The sequence below is a fragment of the Porites lutea genome, chromosome 14, assembly GCF_958299795.1.
Source record: "Porites lutea chromosome 14, jaPorLute2.1, whole genome shotgun sequence".
Classification (NCBI taxonomy): domain Eukaryota; kingdom Metazoa; phylum Cnidaria; class Anthozoa; order Scleractinia; family Poritidae; genus Porites; species Porites lutea.
In genome coordinates, this window is record NC_133214.1 from 14,471,338 (window position 1) to 14,477,253 (window position 5,916).

Below are 5,916 nucleotides of genomic sequence, written 5' to 3' on the forward strand. Positions count from 1 at the left end.
GTAATTTTGGGAAAATTTTTTAAGAAACTATTTTCTGAAAAAAAACTAAAAAAAACCTAAGAACATGCATTAAAAATAGTTTAAAACGGACTAATCATTATAAACTGATTAAAATATATATTAAAAAATATAATTATATATAATTATAATTAGTATATACACACTCAGTGATCTTGGTGATTTAAGCAATCTGATTGGTTCGCTATCTCGGACTATTCAACAATATTCACCTCCTAGCGAGTGGATAATGTGTGAGCTCAGCGTTTTTCCCATTTTTTAGAGAACGATCTTTTAAAAGTCGACAGAATCCTAGGGCTGACTTTTTTTAAGGCAAGAAAAGACTTGGAAGGATTCAATACGGCGTTTTTCAATTTACTGTAGCAGGAGTTTTGTGCTCGATAGATTGTTTACAACTCCCGTGTATTCGCGTAGAAGAAGCCGTTGCGTGAACTCGGCGTTTTCTAAGAAGAAAATTTTGGCTCAAAAATCGAAGTTTATTTATGACAAACAAATTTAAAAGGAAATGTTTGCAGAAATCCTACGTTTCAAGTAAACAGGAAAAAGAATGATACAGAAAGACGACGTCTTACCTCGAGCAACTGAGCCGCCATTTTTGTCAGCAGTTCATGCGAAGAACGACACAACAAACCCTTTTGGCTATACACTTGGCGAGTCAACAGAAAACAACACAGCTCTACTTTTCTTCTCAGGTAAGGAAACAGTTCAAACTTTTAGCGGTCCCATTTAAGCCATTACGCTGTTGTTTGCGAAATGATAAACTTGTGAATTGCCATGTTTGAAATTTCTGCAAAGATCTATTTTTAAACTTACGCGTGATTTGATCTGTCAATCAAATCGTACTTTTGAATGGTTTCCTCTCTGATTTTGTTGAGATCACTTCGTGTGTATATACTAAAACAATTATTCTTTTCAATCTCGGTGAATAGTGGCTTTGGGAATATTTACCTCGCCGCTTTCGCGTCTCGGTAAATATTTTGCCACTATTCACCTCGATTTCAAAGAATAATTGTTAAATATATATATATATATATAAAGTTGTCCCAAGCATCTCTCTCTCCCGTCCTCATAAACACAAATATATCTTAATCACAAATGAAGACAGAAAACAGTTTCCTTTCAATCCACCTATATTTCGATCACATTCAGTGATCTTCTTCAGGGTGACTAACTAGCCGTTAACGTACAGAACTTTTAAATTGATGAATTACGAAGGTAACGCGCGCGCATCACAACTGAAATGACTGTTATTTTAAACGTCTAACGGAAAATGTCATAGATGCCACTATCATCTCCTGCGCGCGCCCGCGCGCGTCTTTCGGTTCTGGGCGTAAAAACCATCATCCTCATTAAGTCCTTGAGGGCGCAGCGTTCCCAATCTATACATCCACTCTCCCTCCTTCTTCCGCAACTCCCTCTCTCCCATGGCTCTGTCTATTAACTGTATAGTTAAATGGCTAAATCCTAAGTGTCCCGAACTATGAAAATGCTGGTAGAGAAAAGACAACTTGAGATGGGCATTGATCCTACTTCTGTGATTATTGAACCAGTAACAATTATTACCGGTGTATTAAGCCGGACAAGAAGACGAAGTGAATTGAGCAACTTCAAGGTGGCGGTTCAACAACAACTCTTTAATCCATGAAAGCGAGGCTAATACGTCACGACTTACAATATCTCAATGTTAACCAAAGCTAACCAATATTGTCACATCCTCCCCTTTTTTTTTTTGATAATGGCAAAACTTAACAATGATACTGCAAAACTAAGCTTATTAAACAAAGAATATACTGAAAGTGCAGTGTGTTATTTTCTGAACTACTGTTCTAAAGTCTCAGTTCCTGGAAATCGATGTTACGGAAGAAAAATAAAATGATAACGATTAAGTCTTAACATAGTCTTGGAATCTAACGGGCTCTTTGATGACACGTCCTGAGCGAGTACGCACAGGTGATGATTGCTTGGTGGACTTTGCTTCCAGGTGGCCCTTCTGGCTGTTCGCAGCTTGTGTGTTTAGCAATCCGGTATCTGGACTCTGTTGGGGTCCAGGTAGTGGATCTGGTGCAGGTAGTGTATCTGGTACTGGTACAGGAGGGCTCTTGACCAGGTGCTGCCTATTGCGTCTATAGGTGGACCCGTGTGACTGGATTTCGTAGGACCTCTCATCTAATCGCTTTGTCACTTTACCCTTGTCCCAATCATGTTTGCCGAGCACGAATGGCTTCATTCTGACAGCGTCGCCAACATTCAGGGCTGGAAGATCATGGGCTAACCGGTTGTAATAACACTGCTGCCTCTTTTGGTTTAACTGCAGTTGTTCCATCTCATAGAGATTTGGTGGGTTTCTGGGTTCCAGGAGTGATCTTGTGGATGGTAGCAGACTTCTTGTCCTTCTTCCCAGAAGACGCTGTGCTGGGCTACTAGCAACACCTTGAGTTGGTGTGTTCCGGATATTGAGTAGAGCCAGGTACTGGTCTTCTCCTGACTTTGATGTCTTGCGTAACATTCTTTTCGCAGTTTTCACAGCCGATTCAACCTTTCCGTTTGCTTTGCTGTGGTACGGTGATGTGGTAGTGTGTTCAATGCCCCATTTCTTTGTAAAAGACTTGAATTCGCTGGATGTAAACTGGGGACCATTATCTGTGACCAGTTGCCTGGGGATACCATACCGCGCCAGGTGTGACTTCAACTTTTTGATCACAGTTGATGACTTGGTGTTGGTGAGTGGATCCAACTCCCAGAAGTTAGACTTGTAGCAGACGGTGACGAGGTACTCTTTGTCATGATAAGTGAAGAGGTCTGCTCCAATTTTCTCCCATGCTCCTTCAGGGACTTCATGAGACATAAGCGTCTCTTTGCAAGGTGTCAGTTCATTCTCTCTGCATGTCTCACAGGTGCGAATCCACGCTTTTAATTCCTTGTTCATTCCTGGCCAATAGACATGTTCCCTTGCGCGGCGCAGGCAGGCTTCAATTCCTTGGTGTCCGCTATGGATGTCTTTCTTGACTGCTGCTCGCATTCCTTTAGGTATCACAAGTCGCTCGCCGCGGAATATCAAGCCGTCTGTAACTGCAAGTTCATCCCTGACACTGAAGTAGGGGGTAACGAGGGGTGGTAGTGATTTCTCGTCTGCTGGCCAACCTTCTTGTATTATGCATTTCAGCTGTTGAAGAGAGGTATCGTCACTGGTGTGCTGGCGGATCTCATGAATCTTCTCTTCAGGCATGATCAGATAGGAGAGGGCATTTATGGTCTCGAACTCTTCTTGTCCACAATCAGAGGTTCTCGGCAGGTGAGCTCTGCTGAGCGTGTCGGCTAGGTACATTTCTTTACCATTTAGGTATCTAACTTCGATGTCATATGCCAGGGCGCGCATTAACATTCCCTGTAAGCGCTTAGGAGCTCTGTCCAGGGGCTTCTTCACGATGCTTGCAAGTGGTTTATGATCTGAATACACAGTCACAGGAAGACCAAACGTGTACTGGTGCCATTTTTCTAGGGAAAACACAATCGCGAGCATCTCCTTCTCTATGGTGGCATATCTGGCTTCTGCTTCACTCAAAGCCCGGCTGGCGTATGCTAGTGGCTGGCCGTCTTGAAGGAGGGCGGCTCCCAGCCCCTGTCCACTAGCATCACATTGGATCGTTAGGCTTTTACTTGGATCAAAGTAGGCTAGTACAGGTGCTTGTGTCAGCAAGCGCTTCATCTCTGTAAAAGCTTTCTCGTGCACAGCATCCCACGTCCACTCAGAGGTGGGGCGGGCTAGGTCATAGATTGGACGCATCACATCAGACAGGTTTGGAACAAATTTAGACAGGTAATTCACAGTTCCTCTTAGTCTTTCCACTGCTGCTTTGTCTTGAGGAGGTGCCATGTTTTGGACTGCTTCAACTTTGGAGGGGTCTGGCTTGAGGCCATCACTGGTCAACACGTGGCCCATGAACGGGATCTCGTTGAGACCAAAACGACACTTCTCTTTGCTCAAGGTGATACCCTTATCGACACAGCACTTGAGGAAGGTACAGACACGTGCATCGTGTTCTTCATCTGTTCGACCCCAAATAATCACATCGTCAGCGATACAGCGGACTCCCTCAAGGCCTTCAAGAGCATGATGTAGTCGTTTTTGGAAGATTTCACTGCTGACTTTCAAACCAAATGGGAGACGAAGCCACCGATAGCGTCCGAAAGGCGTGGCAAACGTGGTCAACAAACTTGATGCATGATCGAGCTCACAGTGAAGGTACCCAGACTTGAGATCACAAACAGAGAATACTTTCGCCTTGGTAAGGTCTGGAAGAACATCTTCTAGAGTGGGAAGCTTGTAGTGTTCACGTTTCAGTGCTTCATTAAGAGGTCTTGGGTCAATGCAGATACGAATTCCAGCTTTCTTTTCAGCAACAGACATTTGACTGACCCAGTCAGTAGGTTCATCCACAGGCACAATGATTCCTGCATCCACTAAACGCTGAAGTTCATCTCTGACAACTTGTTTTCTAGACTCAGGCAGAGTGCGGGCACAACGGACGACAGGAGTGGAACCTTCAATGGTTGTTAAGTGAACTTTCTTCCCAGGTAGGGTACCAGGGGTGTCTTTAAAGGCATCAGGAAACTGTTTGAAGTATTGGCTACCATGGGTGACAACATTAACTGCTTTAAACTTGTCATAATGGACACTCATGAGATTCATCTTCTGTGCAGCAATACAGCTGAGGAGAGGTGTGAAGTGGTTGTCAACAATGACAAAGTCCACCTTGTACTTCTTCTTAGTGGTGGGGTTCTTGACTTTGACCTCACACTTGCCAAGGGCAGGTAAAGACGTTTTGTTCCACATCTGAAGATGAACCCTCTCAGGACGAATAGCGTGCTGATCCCCCAGGTAGTGCTTTGGAAGAATACAAACTGTAGCCCCACAGTCAATTTGCATTCTGACAGGCCTTTTGTTGATTTCCATTTCGCAGAAAATAAGCTGGTTGCCAGGGTTTACTGAATTGACAACTTGATCTTCAAAAGCTGTTACAGTGCTAATTGTTCCAGCGCTGCTTTCAGATGAATCAGAGGAGTAACCATCAGCAAGAGAGTTGACACCTTGGTGTTTACACTTCTTTGAGGCTTTGAAGTGATTTCTTTCACCACAGGCTGCACAGGTTTTTCCCCAGGCAGGGCACAATTCTTTTTTCATCACATGAATTTGAAGACAGTATAGACACTTCTTCTTTGCAGGTTTCTGATCATCACTTTGGGGAGGTTTCTTGGTTTTATGCTGGTGTTTATCTAGGCCTGACTTCTTTGTCTTCTTCGATATATCCTTGATCTTATTAATTTCTTCATTCTTCAGGGCCTTCATGTGAAGAGAAGCAGCTTCCATTCCTCGACAGATGTCAATAGCTTTATTCAGAGTCAAATCATGAGTAGAGAGTAGCTCTTCGCGTGTTTTGTCATCCGAGATGCCTAAGAGCAGGCGGTCCATAATCAACAAATCTCGCATGCAGTCACAGAAACCACAAGTTTTAGCCATGTTTCGCAGAACTGAAAGATACTCATCAATTGACTCACCAGAAGCTTGATCTCTACGGTTGAACTGAAAACGTTCAAAGAATTCCTGAGTTTGACCGAGAAAATGCTGATCGTACTTGACTAGAATATCTGCCATCTTGTTACGGTCCTCGCCTTCGGAGAATTTCATGCCGTTGAAAATTCGCATGGCTTCTATTCCAATGCTATGCAGTAAAATGGCGCACTTGTAGTCTTCTGGCTGGTTGTTTAAGCCCGTGATGATACAGTAATTTTCCCATCGTTGTTTCCAGATTTTCCAGTTGTCGGCCCGATCGCCTTCGATCTCTAGAGGTTGCGGAGGAGAAACTTGTGGCCGACGAAAAGCAGGAGCTGAAGCTTGCG